At 40.5% G+C, this 21,500-nt stretch overlaps 1 protein-coding gene across 5 annotated transcripts in view; it reads right to left on the bottom strand.

Moving 5' to 3' along the window:
• Positions 1 to 14,217: 14,217 nt before the first annotated feature.
• celf6 (CUGBP Elav-like family member 6) overlaps positions 14,218 to 21,500 on the bottom strand; it is a 187,837-nt gene continuing 180,554 nt past the window's right edge. For all 5 annotated transcript variants that reach the window (XM_077563750.1, XM_077563752.1, XM_077563751.1 and 2 more), the window contains exon 13: positions 14,218 to 16,632. The gene's annotated coding sequence lies outside the window, so the exon portion shown is untranslated. The remainder of the gene's footprint in view (positions 16,633 to 21,500) is intronic.

The raw sequence follows: 21,500 nt of genomic DNA, 5'->3' as shown, positions 1-21,500 counted from the left end.
TAAACACGCCTCAAAATGTAATAAAATATGCCGGGTTAGGGTTAGGGTTCGTAACCCTAACCCTAAATTCACACTGTCGTGGCAATAAGCTTTTTTTTTTTTTATCGTAATTGAATAGCATGACTTCACTAGTTAACTCACGATTAATCACAAAATTTATATCTATTCTAAATGTACAATAAAAAAAATTCTAGGTTTTCATACTCTTGTTAACAAAAGTGGAAAAAAAACAGAAATAGTTCGAATTTATTTTTGACGTCTTTAGCAGTCAATGGCAGTGAATGAGTTGACACCTTAGCTGTTCACAATGGGTACTCCTGCAAGCCTATTGGTAATAGTTTTCAGACTGGATTCGGGTTCGAATTTCTCGCCCTCTGTCTGCGGACGTGACATCATGTGCGCGAAGAAGGGTGTGTGCAGTTTCATTTTTTGATCAACAGGTGGCAGTAATGTTTCTAAATGGACTTTGCAAAATACAATAACCCTTTAAATTGTCACAGAGCCGAAGTCGTCAATGTTTTTTAATATTTTTTTTTTTTACTGCCGTCACATGAAAAGAAGGTCATCTGGGTTCACCGTGTCAGTGCCGGAGATGTTCTGCTCCTCATTGCAAGCCGGCCTCCCATCCAATGTTATTTCAAGGTCAATTTACTACTTATTTGTTCATTCATTACTCGTCTGTAAATGGATCATGATGGCAAATCATCACACGGTATATTGTCAATTAAACAAAAGGAAACGCACAGTGTAGTATAACGCGCCGCTTGTCTTTTGATTAAAAGCTCTCCGATGTGCTCCGCGGTGGTCCGAGTTCATTCGATCTCTGCCTTGATTACTCTATCGGACATATTGATCGAGGGCTAACTTTAATGACCGTATTATCTCAAGTGTTAATCAGGTGTCGGCGGACTGGACACACAAATGCGGTATGAGCAGACAAAAAGTCCTGCGGGATGAGCACCGAGAACACCTTAATTGGTACTCAGCCCCAAGTCGGACCGTTTTTTAATTGTCGGCTCCCTTTCAATCTTTTCTTACAGTTTTATCACCCTATGAATTACATCGGAGGGGACAAGGAACAAACATCGAGTCATTTTGTATGTTCCCATAGCCTGCATGCAAGCCTAATAAATTTAGACTAGAAGGCCCATTTGAACCCTGAGAAATACGGCAATTTTATTGGCGCCGGAAAGTCATTCAGAGGTGTCAATCATGCCTTTATGTCATTCCGAACTTTAACAAATAATTGACTCATGGTCACGTTACACTGCAATCATAAGTTAAAATGGATGCAAATTGGCCATATGTGGAGCTATAATAATAATAATAAAGTATTGTAACTACCACTTTACAATAAGAACAATAGTGTGCAACTAAGTGAACCCTAAAATTATGTTTAATGTCAAAGTCATGCGCAGAGTCATGAGTTAAGTGTCAGGTAAGTGTAACAAGAGACTAACTCATTTGCTCCCAAAACCATATAAATACGTTCTATTTTAAATATTACCTGTCCCAAAAACGTATTTATACGTGTTAAAAAAATTAATGTTTTTTATGCTCGAGCATACAACTTTGATGCAGCTTCTGACCAGAAGTTGTCACTTAAAGCAACGGTAGTTATTACAAAAACGGCCAGCGGGTGGCAGCAGAGTATAAGAGATCAACCGTACTTAGCTATATTCTAATGCTAATTGCTGCAAAATGGAAACAGATACAAATATAAATTTTTTCCTGATGAAAGAAGAGACTCTAATCTCTCTTTTGGTAGTTTCCATGTTTTTATATCAATAGAACACAATATTAAACAGAAGCGAAGGGAGTTGCTTCAGTCAAAATGGCTGGGAGTTAATGAGTTAATCACTCTAGATAGATAGATAGACTTCTGTGTTACTACAAAATATTATTTTTTGGTTTGAACACCTACACTGCCCACATTTTCCCAAGTTGGCCCCATCTGAGTCTTTTCTGTGCCCCCCCCCCTCCCTCCACCCCCACCGCATCTCCGTTTAATTATCTCCCTTTTCCATCCTGCCCTCGTCAGGTCTCATCAATGCTTCTTAATTTCCATCAATACTCCTGCAGCACTAAGGTGCCCCCGCACCTGTCCGATCGCCATGGCAACCCTCACCTCCGACAACAAAGACCTCCATAAGACACGGCGTGCTGTATTCCCCTTGATTAGATATTGATTAAGCTTTTGTAATACATAATGGGATCCCGGGGATTCTGCTGCTTTTGCTTACCGACGTCTTGCGCGTGCTTTCATTTAGTTATAATCCTTTGTTACTTCGAGAATCTGCATGTAATGAAATTGGAATTTGCCACCCTTTTGTTGAGAGCCTCCGTTTTCTCCGCCTGGGGACCTCTCGCCGCACAAAAGCCCTTTGGGAGAACATCACTATGCATGCAGGAGTCTCATCTATGCATCATCTCCAATTTAAGTTCTGGCCGTGGCTTGGTTTATGCTTGACTTGTTGCGAGCTGCTTGGCCATTAAAGCAGAGAATAGCAAAGAGGGCCTTCTGGAAAGTGCACAGGCTTTCCGAGTGCTTGAGTGTCCCTAATGGATGCCGTGATAGATTAATGGACGATAAAAGTCAAGCGCTAAATGTGCGCTAAGTGACAAGTGATAAGTCAATGTGGTAAATATTTGCATAGGACATAGTTAAGAAGTTGAAAGGTCGTTATTCAGGATTACCTAAAAACGAGACATCCAACGCTATCATGAAACACGAGGCATGAATTCAGATGAAATCGTCTCGGGCACATTTGGGTTATATTGGCGTTAGCATCAAACAAATCATAAATGGATGACGGATCAGTCTGCTGCACCATAAACAATTTCTCCTGGTAATGCTGCTCACAAGTTGAAATGATGCGGTTCTATCTGACACAAAGATCATTGAATTTACATAACAACTGGATGCAAAGCTTCTTGTGTGTGAATTATTGGCTAACTTTCCCAAAATTCAAGTGAAGGCTGTACTTATATTACATGGTTCTAATGATACGGTTCCAATAACTTTCTCCCATATGGAACTACTTGATTATGTCCTATGTAAACGTAAAAAGGAAAAAACAACACCAAATACCTGTGGAATCGAATATCTGATCGAATATCGTGCCAGAACCTGTTATCAGCTGACGTGATTGCAAAATGCCAACTCGTATGCATTGAGACTGACGTCATCGATGATGTCCAACCAAACAAAACAACTGCGGTGAATGTAAAAAAAAATATCATCGTAAATGAAAAGCATATTCCATTAAATATGGAAAAAAATGGACGGCCGCTGGTAGGACATGATACCGTGCCTTTAAACTAATGGGGGGGAGACTCAGTCCAGACTAGTACATGTAACATCTATTTTTATCGTTTACATCTGTGGAGTCCAAATTTGACACTTGTATAAGCCCAGTACGATTGATGCCGATTGCTATTAACATCTAAAGTACAATGTGATGGCCTGACTCCAAAATTGTGTCAAGACTATACTTTAAAAAGCCCCGACTGTAAAGACAAGTTTGCTCTATATTATCTATTTAGCTGTTACTAACATAACTATGAGATTCATTTCTCAAAAATCATTTCCATTTATATCAACTTTATTTGGACGTGTGTACTCTTTAATTCACCTAAAACCTATTAAAAAATGGCATACCGTTCACCTAAACCGAATACTTCAGAATCCAGCTAGAGTCGTGAGGTTGTCAGGAGACCCGAGGAAGGATCAAAGAAAAGAAAGGAAAGTGAAATCCAGCACCGACCAGACATTACCTACTACCCACCTTGTTACCAACCAGAATCTTTCACCAACCCCAGAAACAGCTAAATTCCAACAAATTAGGGAAACCTGAAGAGACCAAAGGAAAGACTAAGGAAAGGAAGGAAGGACAGATGAAGCAGAGTGAGATCCATCCAGAGGGTGACTTTCTCTTTTTCCTTTTTTTTATGTGGGTGAGTATGTGTATGTGCGTGCGTGCGAGTGTGTGTATTCATTAGTTCACCTAAAACCTATTAAAAAAAAAAACGTTCACCTGAACCAAACACTTCAAGCCAGAGTCGTGAGGCCGTCAGGAGACCCGAGGAAGGATCAAAGAAAAGAAAGGAAAGTGAAATCCAGCACCGAACCAGACATCACCTACTACCCACCTTGTTACCAACCAGAATCTTTCACCAACCCCAGAAACAGCTAAATTCCAACAAATTAGAGAAACTTGAAGAGACCAAAGGAAAGACTAAGGAAAGGAAGGAAGGATAGCTGAAGCAGAGTGAGATCCATCCAGAGGGTGACTTTCTCTTTTTCATATTTTTTTATGTGGGTGAGTATGTGTATGTGCGTGTGTGCATGCGTGCGAGTGTGTGTATTCATTAGTTCACCTAAAACCTATTAAAAAATCCCATACCGTTCCCCTAAACCGAAGACTTCCAGCCAGAGTCGTGAGGCCGTCAGGAGACCCGAGTAAGGATCAAAGAAAAGAAAGGAAAGGGAAATCCAGCACCTTACCAGACATCACCTACTACCCACCGGGTTACCAACCAGAACCTTTCACCAACCCCAGAAACATCTCAATTCCAACAAATCAGGGAGACCTCAAGAGACCAAAGGAAAGACTGAGGAAAGGAAGGAAGGATAGATGAAGCAGAGCGAGATCCATCCAGAGGACGACGTTCTCAATCGCGTGCTGTTTCTTTAGGAACGCTACGAGGCTCTTTAGGAACGCTTCGGGGCTTACCTTAATTTCTTTATCTGCGTTTCACATTGCTCAGCAGAGAGACAGCCGCCATTTTACGTCACTACGCACGGAATACGTTGCCACGTAAATCACAATGGCGGTGTACGTCCAAATAAAGTATAAAAAATGTATTCAACTGAAACTATCTTAACCGAATAAATAATATAGAGCAAACTTGTCATTACAGTCGGGGCTCTTTTAAAATAGTATAAAAATAATTGTCATTTATATTGTGATTGATGTGTAATTGCTATTGAAGACCACATGTCCTAATAAACTCAATCAAAATGGTGATGATTTGAGACCATGTAAAACTCCCCCCAAAATAACCTATTGGAACGATCTGTCACTCGTTTTTTTGTTACAAGTCCAACACGTATAAAGACGGCACTGTGTCCTCTGTCCAATCCATACTCCTTGATTATCCCCAACTCTGAAACATTGGAAAAATGGAGCTGTCAAAAGGCTCTTGTCCACCCCCCCCCTCCCCCATTCACACACCCGACCCCCTCTCCTGGAGACAAACAAACAAACCCCCCTGTTAGCACCTTTCATTCAGCTTTAGGGCTACGCGGCAGATTGAGTATCGACATCGGGTGGCTGTCGAGGCTTACGGCTCAAAGGCAACAGTGGAAGGGAAATTCTCCCGGGGTGGAAGATTCAATCGAAGGGACCAAAATAATTCAGCAAGACTCACTCGAGGAACAATCCAGTTTGTCATGTGGAATCATGGATTGTCTCCCCTCACAATGGAGCGGCTCTCGGGAGGCTTGAGCGCGTGAATCGAGATGCGAATAGCCGAGAGTTAGTGGTTTAGACTTTGCCCCTTTTTTTTTTTTTTTATCACCTGCAAATTTAGCAACCGTAAATCTGTTTCCACACCAATGCTAGGGCGCAGATACACCTCGGAGGGCCATAAAGAAGAAATTATGAGCGGTGTCTCTGACATGGTTCGGCCACTGGAGTCTCCTGGGGTGGAACGACCCTTTCAGGGAACAATAACTGTCTCGGGGAGTTTAGATGTTTCCAGCGTGATGGGGCAGTTGTGGCTGCAGGAATTGGTGGATTTATGTTTTGGAGAGAACCGGCACATTCCACCCACCAACCTTGTGATACAGAGGATTCAAGACTTTACACCTGGAAAGTTTCTCCTATTCAGGGTTCAGGTTTATCTAACCTGATTGATTTGGGGGCATGAGGTGGAATATACACTCTAAACAAGGACATTTGACGATATCTTTGATTAACTCATTCAAACCCCAAAACGTATAAATATGTTTTTAAATACTTTGTCCTTAACTCCCAAAAATGTATTTATAATTTTTGGGGTGTTTTTTTTAGTGCTAGAACACACGGAAATGCTTTGATGCAGCTGAAGAAGTTGCTTAAAACAATGGTAGTTACTATTAAAAAAAACGACCAGCAGGTGGCAGCAGAGTATAAGAGATCAGCCAGGGCTCTGTTGCAACAAGCTCTTTTCCCCAGTGTTTTCAACCGGTTTGTGATTAATGATGAAACTTAGACATATTCTCATGCTAATTAATAAAGCAATGGTAGTTATTACAAAAACGGCCAGCGGGTGGCAGCAGAGTATAAGAGATCAGCCAGGGCTCTGTTGCAACAAGCTCTTTTCCCCAGTGTTTTCAACCGGTTTGTGATTAATGATGAAACTTAGACCTATTCTCATGCTAATTAATAAAGCAATGGTAGTTATTACAAAAACGGCCAGCGGGTGGCAGCAGAGTATAAGAGATCAGCCAGGGCTCTGTTGCAACAAGCTCTTTTCCCCAGTGTTTTCAACCGGTTTGTGATTAATGATGAAACTTAGACATATTCTCATGCTAATTAATAAAGCAATGGTAGTTATTACAAAAACGGCCAGCGGGTGGCAGCAGAGTATAAGAGATCAACCTTACTTAGCTATATTCTAATGCTAATTGCTGCAAAACAGAAACAGATGCAAATATCCTTTTTCCCCCTGATGAAAGTAGAGACTCTAATCTCTCTTTTGATAGGTTCCATGTTTTTATAACAATAGAACACGATATTCTGTTGGCCTTGCAAAATCTGTCAAAATCCAGTGAAACAGCCGCGAGCAAAGGGGGTTGCTTCAGTGAAAATGGCTGGGAGTGAATGAGTTAACCACGGGTGAACGAATTGAACATTGGTCACAAGTAGCTAAATTAGAATCTTACCCTTGATGACTTTTCTATATTTATATTTTTTGAAATCAGGAACATGCCGGCCAAGCTTTCAATGTGACCTTTACTCTCTTTTGCCATGCAGTCTACATCAATAAAATGCAGCATGATTAATCAATTGACCTCCCGCTTGTTATGTGGTAGGGACCATTGACACACTTGTGCAGCGGGTTTTCGGTTCTGCGGTAACGCCTCAATAACGAGGTGAAGATCCATTTCCCCTAATCAATTCTTTCTGCTCTCCTTCCAATCTCCCTCTCATTTATTATACTTTATTTGCCCTTTTTTCAACAATCAGTCTCATCTGATTTGGTATTATATAATTATTATTATATTATTATTATTATAAGTGACATGAGGCAACGCATCTTTTTTCTTTGGGTTATTCCTGTAAGTGGAGCACACGAGCCAAACAATCATTCTTTTCATGATAAAAACACGGCATTAGGCAAAAATAAGAAAAAAGTGCTACGGTTTTCATTATGGCAGCCAAATAACAGCCTAAAATGCAAACGTTTCTCTGCTTCATCTTTGGTTTTACTTGATTGTAAGACAACCTTTATTAATATTTGCAGTTGCATACTGAAAAAAAGCAGAGCTATAAACACAATAAATCCTTCAATCATTGTTTAACACAAATGTACTCTATGGAAGATAGAGACGATCAGATAACTGGTTCTTTTTCAAGAACCTTCTGTTTAACTCATTCACTGCCATTGACGACTATAGACGTCAAAAATTCATTTGAACTATTTTTATTAGTTTAACATTTTTCTCCACTTTTGTTAACAAGAGTATGAAAACCTAGATTTTTTTTATTGTATTAGAACAGATATACAATTTGTGATTAATCGTGAGTTAACTAGTGAAGTCATGCGATTAATTATGATTAAAAATGGTAATTGCCTGACACCATAATTTTAATAATATTTTCTTTAAAAAAAAATATTATTAAAAATTTGGAAAAAAAATAATTATTTTATTTAAAAAAAAGAAGATTATTAAAAGTTAGGTGTGTGAGGTGATTACAATTTTTTAATTGCAATTAATTTCATGACTTTACTAGTTAACTCACGATTAAACACAAATTTTACATCTGTTCTAAATGTACAAAAACTTTTTTTTTCTAGGTTTTCATACTCTTGTTAACAAAAGTGTGTTTTTTTTTTTTAAACTAATAGAAATAGTTCAAATGAATTTATGACGTCTATAGCCGTCAATGGCAGTGAACGAGTTAATGCTCTGATGGCCTCGTTGCACGTGGCTATAGTTTTTATTTACCGAGTATATTCAGACTAAATGCCTTGCTTGTATCATCAGCCGAATAATTGGGCCAATAACCACATTTCCAATGTACCCGCAGCACTACAAGCTCAGCAATGTGAAGAAATGAAAAGGACGAAGCGGGTGATCGTTTTTCTACAGGACTGTGCTTTATTTTTAGTCTAAGCAGAATATAATGAACTAGAGAACTACATCGTTCAGGAGCACTATGGGGAGGATATCACTCCAAAACCAGGGGGATCGGATCCGAGCCAACATTAATTCAAATTACATCTCTGTTTCAAAAATAAATAAAAAAATGTTATGCCAGGATAATAATGCGTGTTTCATTCATCGCTAATTTGAATAAATTCATGCGAGCGAATGACCAGGATTAGACGGCAAAGCTGGGAATGACTCGTGATAGAAAAATCCACCAGGCAAAAATTTCTCATGACTCAGCGTGACTTCTCTGAAGGCTGTGATTGGATTCTCACTTGGCGCAAACCGACCAGTCTTCTGAGTTCTACATTTTGGTCCTTATAACCAATGGCGATTGAGACGTTCTCATTCATGCGACGAATGGGCTTGAGGTAAATTAAACAGCAGGCTTTTTTTTTCAACTCTTGGGATTTGGTATCCCCCCATTTTTACAATACAGGGTGTCCAAGCAGTGTTCACAGGTAGTACCGCGAGAGAGAAAGGGAATAGGCTGGGTTTAAGGCAGAATTCCCTCATCACATTGGCAAATCAACATCTCCAGTGGACTGCGGTTGGGAGGCAAAAAACCCTCGCCGCAAAATATGACAAAACAGGAATGTAAACACAGAGACGTGAAAAACCACCAGCCCTTAAGAAATGAAACATAATCAAACAAAGGTATTTCATCCATAGTTGAAGTACAAGGTTACAGCATAGGTTTTGTTTCGATGATGTTGGTGGGGTTTCTTGACTTTGCTGCCTTTCGGGGACCCTTTTTGACCGAGGGCCCGTCTATAACAAGGGTCAAAAGTGATTCCTTAATTGGACTGAAAAACTTTTTTTCAATAAAAGCCAACATGATGCTTTTTGGATGACAAGTCTGCAGGGTCCCCAAAAGTGACATCATCAAGCGTTTGTTGGACTTCCTCCTTGATTCCACATGACCAGTACCATAAGTGCATTTTGTCCACTTTATTATTGATCCAAAAGCTGTCAGCATGCGGAATCTCTTAAGGATTTTTTTTTTGTTTGTTACATATGCAGCCTGAAAAATATAAATACAGTAAATAAATAAACAAAAAAAATAAAACATCATAATAAACTTCATGATAATGAGTCCATCCCAGCTTCGGAAAAACATTGGAGAAATCACCAATTTTCCAACATGAGTATAAAATCCTTGTGAATCACTGTACAAGAAATACAATTATTGTATTATCTATTTTTTTGTTAAAATTATTCCATAGGTTGCTTCTCTTTATTTGACTGAAATATATTATTTAATTATTATTATTTTTTTAAGGTTTTTTTTTTTTTTTTTTACATGAGATATTGTACCAAGCCCATAAAGAAGGCTGAACAAAATTAAAAAATAAGCTATATTGTATGTACAAGAGAGATGTGGCAGCAGTGTGGTCAAGAATCATGGAAGGCGACATGTTTATCGGATAATCGGTCACTTCTTCCATTCGCCACTTATCTTAGGTCCATTCCTGCTTTTGCAAACTTTCAAAGCAGATTAAGAACATGATCTGGAGTTCCGGTATCATTTTCCACAACTAGTACCTTCCATGATTCACTGTGACCATCTCCTTGTTTTCACCAAGCAGTACAGTCCAGTTTGGATTAGGGGTGCGAGACCCCGCCCCCAAACCTGAGCTTGTCAGTTAACCCGCTTGAGCACGCTTCAGTACGCTTTGGTACACTTGTGAAAGGCGAAACAAAATATCCAAAAGATCCACCATCTTCGCTGACACGACCAAAAGCACGGAATCGAACCACGGTGATCTGAACTGCTTGGCGGAAACGCCTTCCGTTTGTTATGATAGATAACTTTACTCATCCCGAAGGAAATGTTTTTGTCTACTCTCTCTCTCTCAAGCTTCGGTTCAGCACTCGGAAGAGTAAGACAAATTCAAAACATTGAGCAGACTGAAAAATGACTCAACACTGCTGTGGTGTATCAAGTGACATCATCGTACCAGAGCGGGGTTTTCTCAAAGCACACTACTGTACAATCTCTCTAATGTTTGTATTTTATAAGCTATTTACATAAAGATATAACACAAAAATTGGTCATTATTGTCAAACGAGCGACTTGTGTGCATTATTGTCTTAGCTTTTGTTTGTTGTTACTCTTGTGATCGGTTGATAGGAATCAGGTACTTCATCGGCCTGTTAGCGCGCCGTGCCGTAGACGGGATGTGATTTCCTATCTCGGGATGAGGCGGTAAGGCGGGGCCTCTCCACTCATCATGACATCATCGCGCCTGATGCCCTGAGTATCAGGAGTGATTTTGTGGAGTTTACAGGTATCGGCCCTCCCTTCCGACGAGCAGCACTCAGTGCCTATTTCCATCCCCAAAATCCCATTTCCACAGCGGTCTTGCTGTCCCGACTGGATTGAGATGACGGAAAAGCGCCGTCTTAAATGAGAGGCATTAATTTCTTCCCTCCTGTCCAACAGGTTGCTTTAATTATCTCTACGCTTTCAGTCAATTACATTTCACTTCCTTTCCCTGACAATCTCTATTTTAGGGTTTGTGTCGGAGATTTAAAGGTGCACGATGAGCTAACCGGGATTTGGTTTCTTTTGTGTGTGTAGGGGCCATAAATCTTGGTGATGAGCCAAATTATAGTCTGGATCCAATAATTGGACTTTTTGCCATTGATTTGTGAACAAGACCAACCACGTACTATACAGCTAAGCAAAGCTCCAACTACAAGTCTTAAGCGCAGACAGAAGGATCTGTATTCCCTTTTTGGCTGTTACACTCCACCTGCATCGGGGCTAGGTGGACTATTTACCGGATCATTCAGGTTAAACTTTATCTACAGGGCTACAAAAGCCTGTTACATTTAGTCTAGATGATGGTTTTTTTTTCAAGGAAAAAGCTTGCTGTAGGCTAAAGGGTTTTAGAACCAACATTTTTTGCCTTGTCATGAACCTGACACTGAAAATGCTATTTCAGTGTTGAAGCCTGCACCGTGGTCGATTTGGTTTTGATGTTTTTAGCAGAAGTGTGCCAAAAAAATCAATTCTCATAAGAATCGCAATTCTCATTTCGTAAGATTCAGAATCAATTTTAAATGTCCCAAAATCGATTTAATTTAAATTCTCGCCCTTGTTTGTGTGTGCCTTTATTGGGAGCGCTGTTCATGTTGTACACGATTTAGCCATTTAGGGGCGCTGTGTTTCCGCGTGTTGTTCTGATACACTTTTAGGTTGTAGCCACATTCGAGAGTCAAAGGAAAACGTCACTATCAAGTTATTCCCATAAAAAAATTAGCTTTTTTTGCAGCGTAGGAAGAGCCTATGCTTAATGTTAACATGCTTCTCTGTATACATTCCTGAAGCATTTTGTATGAATAGCCGTTCCTTTGAGTAAAGAGCCGCGAGTAGCGCACTAATTAGCATTAGCGAGTCCGACTGGAGGAGATCATGACCATTCTTTTCTATAAATTGGAGCAGAAATCACGTGAGACAGTCAAAGATTCTCACCCCTAGTTTTTAAAAATATCCAGAGCTGAGCAAAACCATTGAAAAATACACGGACTGAGATGGACCGTCTGCAATGAGTGACCCGGATCGACGGACGTAAACCTGCTTCAGTCGGTACTCAGTCCGTGTATTGCCGAAAGGTGGGCATCCGTCAATGATGTGCCGATTTGAAGACGTTTTCCCAGCTCTAGTTTTTGCCACATTAGTCAGATGAAGTTTTATCCACAGGGCTACAGAAGCCTGATAAATATAGTTTAGAAGAGAATTTTTGGAGGGAATGTCAGTTTGGTTGAAGTGTTTTTAAGTTTGTAAAAATACCTTTTTGTATTGAACACATCTTTTGTCATCTTTAGCAACACAGATTCAGAGTATGTTATTGTATCGTACATTGGGGGGAAAATCGCTTTTACTACTCGAGGGGAAAAAGTAATACACTCTTTGTTGAAAGTTTCCAGCTGCCCATCCAACAGTTTAATTTCACCTCGCTGTAAGGATATTACGTGTCGTAAATTCAGCACTGGTTAGTCAGCAGCGTGATAAGCTGGCGTGGGTGTCAGCTCACTTGGGCGCGCAACCTGCCGCCGGGAACGAGAACAGCACCTGGTAACGACCCCGCGAGAGTAGTTGAGCGAGGTTTTCGTTATCCGCTTACGGCGTGCGCGGCAACGTGAGGCCAAGACGAGCGCGGGGAATTTCATTGCTTATGGAACATTAGATTTGCCATCAATTAGTTCTGCCTCTCATGAACAAGACGCACTTTGCCGAGCACTGCTTTTGTTATGACCAACTCTCTGCTTCCTGAATGCGCCTGATAGCAAATCAAAGACAGAAGGGAGAAGAGTAATATGACCGTATTTCCTCCAATTGTGGCCAGGGATGTTTTTTCTTTCAACTGCAGAGAGTACAAGGTATCAATTAGGCGTTTCTCAGAGGGGTGGCTTTTGTCCATTAGAGGTTTAGTGTTTGAAGTTAGATGACACATCTTGATTTCTCCATTTTTGGGAATTTGAAGAAAAATATGGTATCCTCGTTTGACTATTACATGCATAGTTGAAAAACAATTATGCGTTTAAAGATGCACCACAATCCCAGATTCTCTTCTTAACTCATTCAAACCCAAAAATATGTAAATGCATTTTTAATACTTTGTCCTTCAGTCCCAAAAACGTATTGCTACGTTTTTGTGTTTTAATGCAAGAGCATACAGGCTTTGATGCAGCTTCTGACATGGAGAAGTGGCTTAAAGTAATGGTAGCTATTACAAAAAAAATGGCCAGCAGGTGGCAGCAGAGTATAAGAGATCAGCCAGGGCCATATTGCAACAAGCTCTTTTTGACATTGTTTTCACCAGGAATGTGAATATTGATGAAACTTAGCTATATTCTAATGCTAATTGCTGCAAAATAGAAACAGATACAAATATACTTTTTTTTTTCCTGATGAAACAAGAGACTCTAATCTTTATTTTGGTAGGTTCTATGTTTTTTTATAGCAATAGAACACAATATTCTGTGGACTTTGCAAATTCAGTCAAACAAACAGGCGGCAGCGAAGGAGGTTGCTTCAGTGAAAATGGCTGGGAGTGAATGAGTTAAACTTTTGCCGGAATTTTGTAAAAATGTTCACAGGCAGTATAAACCGGTTTGAGCCATGACATGAAAACAATCTGTACCATTTGCTTTCTTATCTTTGGGGAGGTTTTGGCAGTGTTACAAATACCAGGTCCGCTTTCAACGGACTCACCAATGTGAGGCCCAAACATCATTTTGGCTAATCTTTCCTCTGTCACCCATGGAAGCCCCCCACTTGCCATTTGGTCCCGGTAACTTTCTTCTTTTTGAACTGTTGCTGGATAAAAGCTGGTGATTACAGTGCAATATTGGCTATAAAGGATTGAGTAATTGAGCAGTAGTGTGAACAGACGTTGAGTTCAATAATATGAGCACAAGTGAGGGATGCGCTTTTGACACTATCTTGGCAACTTGTGCTTTATCACAATGAATCTACAAATCTGTAGCACATCATTTGTCAGTTATTTGCAATAAATCTGGTTTAGTTGTTTTTCCCTTGATAGAAAATGGGATTTAATACTCAAATTGTTTGGATCAAGCTAACAGACTGAAGCCTTTAATCCTATCATCCTTTTTTTTTTTTTTTTTTAAACACACAGCACAGATATATGGTGCTTGTCACCAGGAGCTTGGTTACACCTTCTATTTTTATAGTGTTTGGGCTTCATCCTAGAAGCATTACTTTGAAGGATGTTTACTCCCCCCTAACACCCCCCCCCCCCCCACCCGCCTCCGTTCTTCTTACTGCCTACCATCCACCGCTGTTGGGATCGGATGGTTGCAAACGTTCCAAACGAGCAAATTGGCCAGAGTTAATTTACAAGTTGGCCTTTTGTGAAGGAGTGTGTCCTCATCTTTTTCTGGAATCGACATGGATTCGATTGTTACCAAGAAAGTAGGTCAAGGAACATGTTCACAGTCGAATGTTCATGATTTTGAGTAATTGTGTTGGTCTTATGTCTTACATCTATAGGTAGTTGTTCATATAATAACACTATTTGATGTTGTTGAGGGGATGTCGGACACACATACACACTATACAACTTTAAGTCGTGTTTCCATCAAGCGGTATGGTTCCGTTCATTTTGGTATGACTCTTATTGTTTCCGTGGGTGTGTCCCTCCCCCGTTTGAGTATCTTTTCCCGGGGGTGTCAATGTGATAACTTTGGTACGCTCCTGTAAGATGGAGCATGACAGTTTTTTTTATATCTCCGTCCCACTTGCACAGCAAACTTTGTCGGATCAGAGCCGTAACGGAATAAACAAATATCTGCTTGTTTACCCACAACCCAGCAAACGCGGGATATTATTGCAATCGTGCATTTTTACAAAGCGACCCAACATTCTTTAAAACAAACGGCAGTGGGAGATGTGAGGCTCAAGTTTGTAGTTTGGCTCACCTTTCCGGAGCTGTGTTGGGCCTCTGATACAACATAGGAAGTTTCGTGGTCACCACATTACATGTCCATGTTGTTTATACAGAACAGCCAACAGGAAAAAAAAAAAAAGGCAGATAAATAATTGCTTGAAAATCTGTCCGCACATGGCACTGCACCATTATTTGATTATTTATTTGGCAAAATGACACACTTTGGAATGGTGGACTTTGCGGCTGCCAAAAGGATCGGATTAAATCTTAACTTGATCCTTTCCCTGTGGCTTAAAACGGGACTGTCCCGGTTAAATAGCGACTCTGGTCACAGGTTACTATTGAAGCCTGGGTTTACAGAACCATACCGTGGCAAACTAAACTATACCACCTGGTGGAAACGTGACTTTAAGGTTCATTCTTCTGGCAGTTTCAGTAGCTTTTCTGTTCCCTAAAAACGCTTGTATTCACCAGCCTCCATTGAACCACTTTGCTTTTCACGTTGCGCAATACAAAAAGGTCAGAAAAAAAAAAAAAAAAAAGACGCCCCGGGGGTCCGTGTTGCTTGGTCAATTACAGTGGATTGTCGCTTGAACATAAAGGCTAAGGAGAAGCCTTGAGGGTCTGCACTCTGTCCAGCGCAGGCACAAGTAAGTTCAGTCTTTGCCCTTTCCGGGAAGCAGTCTCTTCTTTTGTGGTGCCTCGGACATCGTGATGAGCGTAATATCCAGTGGCGTAGACAGCATTGTCCATTGTTCATTTTTTCTTGTCCCTTATCTTTGCAACTTCAAGTATTTTTTTAACAACAAGAAAAATGAGCAAATCTACATTTTTTTTTTTTTAAACCTACTTCACTATGATACAACATCGTGCCCGATTAGCATCCAGAGCAAACAAAAAAATCAGCCCCTATGCTACAATTCCATTTTTTTTTTCAACACATGAAGTCCATTTTCTTTTATTACAGTAGGCCACTGGATATTGATTTAATGATTTTTTTTGTTCCTTTTTTTTGACTAAGAGTAATACTTGTAGCTACAAGGTATGAGATTTTTTTAAATATATATTTATATATTTATATATTTATATTCTTTTAAAAAGCGTTTTTTTTTTTTTTTTTTTTAGTCCTTTGGTCCCTATTTCCCAAGGAATGATGCATGTAAATTATCCTGGATTCTTCCTCTTCTTTGTCGTCATCCATCCAGTGCTCGGCCCTTTCACAGAGCACATAACGTCTGTGTAGGCACAAAAACCAAAATGGCAGCAGGCTGGTGTGTGTACGTGTATGTTTGCATGTGTGCGCGCGTATGTGTGTTTGCTTCAGTACTTGGAATTGGCATTTGCACTTATGTACAACATTTTTTTTTTTTGTTTTGTTTTGTTATTTTCAATAGCTATATCATCTTGTCTGTATGCGTGTTGATGGTATGCATGCTTTGAGCATAATGAGTCTATAAATGTATTTTTCTTCTTCTTTTCAACCCATCATGTCTAAAAAAGAGCAGCAAAAAAGTTGGTCTTTGCAAAAAATCTGCTTCCAACGGATGCCAAAGCAAAAAATAAATAAATAAAAGAAAAAGGGATTAATAAGACAAAAAAAGGCATTTTCAAAAAAAGGGGGGGAAAAAAAACAACCAAAACTTTGGGATCCTTCACTCAGTCACCCAATCTTCCAGTGGGATTCCAGCAGGATCAAGGGACCACCTGTCCGTCGTGATATGTAGCAGAGCAAGGAGTCTTTGTACTTTGACTGCACTTGTGGAAATAAGGTGTTGTGGGCCCTTCATCCTGCGACACACAAGAGAGCGGGAGAGAGCGAGGAAGTTATCACACAGGCTGACTGACAGGCATTACCAACAACATGACGCACAGATGGGGTAAAAAAAAAAAAAGAAGAAGAAGATAAAATTAGTAGTGCGTGTCAATCAAATCCAGGAATAAGTGAGCTTCAGGTGGCGCGTAGATTCTTTTTAAACCAATCACATCCAAGCAGTGATCCAATTGAGGCTCGTTTAAAAAGGGGACTTGGTAAGCAATTAGGGTTTCAAGTTGATTGGTACATGATAACAAGATGAGTTTACTAATGTCAAGTTTTCCGAGACTCAAATAGGGCAGTTTACAATTACGTCCAAACTACTATTTTTTAGAACAGTGCGCAGCGCATGGGCGTGGCCAGTTGATTTTCGGACAAGAAACACAGTCAGGCGACTGAGGGAGTGTATTCGTACTGACTCGCTATTTCACCATAAATATACTTAACAGACGTATTATGATTACAACGAACCTCTGCTACTTAGGTGTCTGCCATTATGTGACCGTGATCGAATGAAGGGAGTTTCTAGAGGAATGTCTCCGGCCGCTGGGTTCAAGCATGTACAGACGCTCCCCAACTTACGAACGAGTTCCGTTCCGAGCGGTCGTTCGTAAGGTGAATTTGTTCGTAAGTTGCTTCAGCGCTATATTTTGCTTCAGCGCTATATTTTGTATTCTAATTTATGTTTAAAGCCTATATAAGTATATTGAAGGTTTATATAAGTATGTTTAAGGCTTGTATACAAATAAACTGCATTGGTTTGTACTGAAAAAACTTTTAATAAAATGGAGAGAATACAGTACAGTACAGTACTGTTCGTACAGTACAATGTTAGAGAGAGAGCGAGAGACACTTAATAGAAGAACACTTAGGAAGAAGTTGAGGGTCGAGGAGACCCGTTTCGTCGACATTGAAGATCTGCTTAGCCGAATAGCCACCCTCGTCAATGATCTCCTTCAACACTTGGGGGAATCGCTCGGCAGCCTCTTTGTCCGCAGATGCTGCCTCTCCGGACACGGACACATGGTGGAGATTAGCCCTCTTTTTGAAACGACAAAACCACCCGTGGCTGGCAGAAAACGTTTCTTCGGCAGCGCTTTCCCCAGCCTTAGCCTTGACATCCTCAAAGATAGATTTGGCTTTCTCCTGAATGAGCATAAGGCTCAGAAGAATACGCCGCTGCTGCTGATCCTCGAGCCAAATGGTGAGAAGTTTCTCCATCTCTTCCATGAGTACGTAATGAGAAAAAAAATAGAGGAAGAGGAAGAGGAAGGTCGATGCTGGGTGAGCTCTCACAGCGTGGGTAAACTCTCACAGCGCCAAGCGTCGGTATTAGCGGCGGAAAGAAGCACTACACTCAGAAAAAGGCGCACAATACAAAATCTAACTCTTTCCGGACATTTTCCGACACACGCACAGAAATGTTCGTATGTACCGTTGTTCGTAACTCGAATGTTCGTAAGTAGGGGAGCGTCTGTACATTAAAACGGCAGTAATTTATGCGAAAAATGTGCTCTCTACATTTCGTCGGTGGCAATGTGCCAGCAGCTGAAAATCCAGAACCGATCGATTGCAGGTATGCTTAACGTCTGCTTTCTCAGTGTTAGCCTTGCTAGCTGCCTGCTACAACATGCTAGCTCAGAGGTGGGCAATCTCGGTCCTCGAGGGCCGGAGTCCTGCAGGTTTTGGAGGTTTCTCACTTCCAACACAAGCTGATTCCAATCAACAGGATCGTTATCAGGCTTATGCAGAGCTTTGCTGATGAGCTGATTATATATCAGCTGTGTTGGAGAGGGGCAACATGCAAAACCTGCAGGACTCCGGCCCTCGATGCCCACAATCTGTGCTAGCTACTATACATTGTGGTGTAAATGCACCAAAAATACCTGCTGATTTTTCCCAGAAAAAAAATAAATAAATACAAAATAACTGCTGATTAGATGTGAAAATTATTATAAAATATCAGCACTATGGAACCCTATGCCTACAACATGCTAGTTGATCAGTGTTCATTAAGATGTGAGCGGTCACTGTGTCACCACACCACAAAAGTAACTAGACAGAAGTAACAGCCCAAAGGTAGGCTTAAAATCTTCAAATGAAAATCGTGACTTTAATGCGTTTGGTTTTCGTGAAAATTAGCGACTGCCAAGATATTAGTTGGTGCGGGCGACGGCGAGCGCAACGCTGGACAACCGACCAACGTGTTGACCAACCGACCAAAAGTTGACGGCTCTTGGTTTATGAAAAAGATCAGGTCTTTTCTTCTTCAAAAAAAATGGGGGGATGTGGTCTGAAGAGTTTGAAAGACAGTTCTGGTTGCTAATGTACGGCACTGTATACACTTTTGGTTTAGCAACAGATTGAACTGATTGACTGACTGTTAAACCTGAACATAAACCAATTCAGAGTCTTGTCCAATGTTAGCTGCGATGGGCTCCAGTTACTCAATGACACAAAGGAAGAGATGCGGAAAAGGACAGGTGGCACTTTTTGACCAAGCTTTCCTGTCTGTGCTTGGAGAACTAAGAACCCAGCCAAGTTTGAAGAAAGCTCAATCTGAACAGTTGAAGGTAGCAAAGGTGGTATCACATTCTTTGCTAGTTAGCGATTTCCTTTTGTGGACGATACATCTGGCACACCTTTTTACTTTTTTTTCAGTTGTTTGTTGGCTAAAACTAGCAATTTCAGCAACAACCGCACCGGAGGCAGCCCACGAGACAGAGCTCTGCCTTTGTGTCGACACATTACAGATAAATGTATCCATGCGCTGGAGATTTGGACATAAAAGATCGAGTTTATCTCTAATATGTTGGGAGCTATGATGTGGGTGAAGAAAGGCTGCGATATCACAGCAAATTGCTCTTCGAAAGAGCGGACATGAAAGGCCGCGACTCGCCGATGCAAACCCGCCGGCAGACACTCTTTGTTCTACCGTCCGCCTCCTGTAAAATGAGCTTGTTATCGTTCCATAATAGATCTGCTTTTTAGATGTTAGTCAAATCGAGGCCAGCCATTAGCAGAATACAAACGGCCAACGGTTCTGATTATGGATTTTGGTTTAGAGGCAGCAACTGACTCTAGCTGAATGTCTACCAGAGCACAAGATCAATGGCTCTAATGGAGTTTTATTTTATTTTCTAGGCTAACAACTTCTCTGAAAACATTGCAGTTCTAAAACCTTACTAGATTTGAGCAACTTTCTACGTTCATTGCAACCTCTTAAGTTTATTAAGGACGTACAATTGAGAATTCAAACTGTGTATAAAATTGGGTTAAAGGGTAATTCTTCTTGTGTGATGTTTTTTTTTTTATTTGACTTCATTTAGTTTACCCCTAAAGTGGATCATTTTGAAATTGATTCCCTCATGTTTTGTTTGTCTTCAACAGACCGCTGCCATGTACAAAGAAGGATGTCATTCAGAACATTATCCTGTGCAATAAAGATCCGGGGAGGGGTTCGGTCTCACTTCACGGCTCAGATACTAGTGCTCGGCATTTAAAGGGAATGATAGCATCTGTTATGATTGAAGTCGGGTGTGAGTGACCATTCCCAGACTGGATAAGGACTCGGCAGAGGTCTGCAGATGTGGCAAATCCAGGTCCAGAAAGTAAAGACCCTGCCACAGATTGGCTTTAGCCAGAGTTGCTTCTACTCAACCAGCAAGTAAATGAAATCCAAGAACTCTCACCTGCGGCTTAAGCCAAACGGTGGCTTCTACTTTCTGGACCTGGATTTGCCGCTTCAGCAGACATGCGCAGGTTGGATGGCGGGACTGAGAAAGTGAGGTCTGCACCAGTCTGGGAATGGTCACAGCCGACTTCAATCAGAGCCAATCAAAGCAGACCCTCATGTTCGCTGCTTGTCTGTGAAATGATCAACATTTGGGTCTAACCTGCCTTTTGCACAGAATGACACTGCGCTGGAGTTAATGCTGTTCACGAAAAGTCTGAAACCCCAAAGATTCCACAAGAAGCAGGCAAAATCCCATCGAAATAGAAATTGGTATGTTTACATGATACATCTTAACTGAGTGACAAGATCTGTATGTCACGGGCGAGCTAAATTTGGGTTGTTTTGTTAGTAGAAGTTATTGAGAGTCCTTGTTGTATGTACACTACATACAGTATAGGAGAACACTGAAAATGTCATGTTAAGAAATTAGAGATGTCTTGCCATAATACTGTATCTCTTAACCCTGGATAACCCACGGGGTCAAATTTGGCCCCTATAAATTCTGTTACTCAAATAACAAAGACCTTTTTTTTTTTTTTTTTTTTTTACAAATTTAACTTCAAAAGCCCAGAGTGCCACTTCTGACCCCTGCATGGGGCCATCTAGTGGATGAATATTGCACTTACATGAGCCAGAGTGGTGGTGACAAGATGGCTGGCAACATGCTGTTTTGTTGAGCTGGAAATCAATCCAAACAAAACCATCTTCTCAGCAAACCATCAGATGGTAAAATTGTGTTTTTTTTTGTTTACCTATTTCATATCATGTTGCAGAATGCCTAGGAGTATGTTTTATATATATTTTTTTGATAAATTAGCAACTCTGAGCTAGTTTAAAAAAAAGGGTTAAAATTAAAAAAACATATATTTTGGTGTTCAGTGAAATTATAGCAGTCATTTAATGTATAATTCATAATTTTCCAAAGAAGAAAAGGGTTCTTGGGTTCTCCAGGGTTAAGAAGCCTTTGACTCATTAACAGTTTTGTTTCCATTCACATCAATTGCTACTGCCATTTATGCTTCAAAAAGCAAACACGCCAGAGTTAGAACAGCAACGGGAGTGGACTGTGTTTGACCTTTGACCTTCCACTGTATTTGTTGCAGAACC

The sequence above is a fragment of the Vanacampus margaritifer genome, chromosome 4, assembly GCF_051991255.1.
Source record: "Vanacampus margaritifer isolate UIUO_Vmar chromosome 4, RoL_Vmar_1.0, whole genome shotgun sequence".
NCBI lineage: Eukaryota > Metazoa > Chordata > Actinopteri > Syngnathiformes > Syngnathidae > Vanacampus > Vanacampus margaritifer.
The sequence above is the reverse complement of the archived record's forward strand: the minus strand, read 5'-3'. Positions and strand labels throughout refer to the sequence as shown.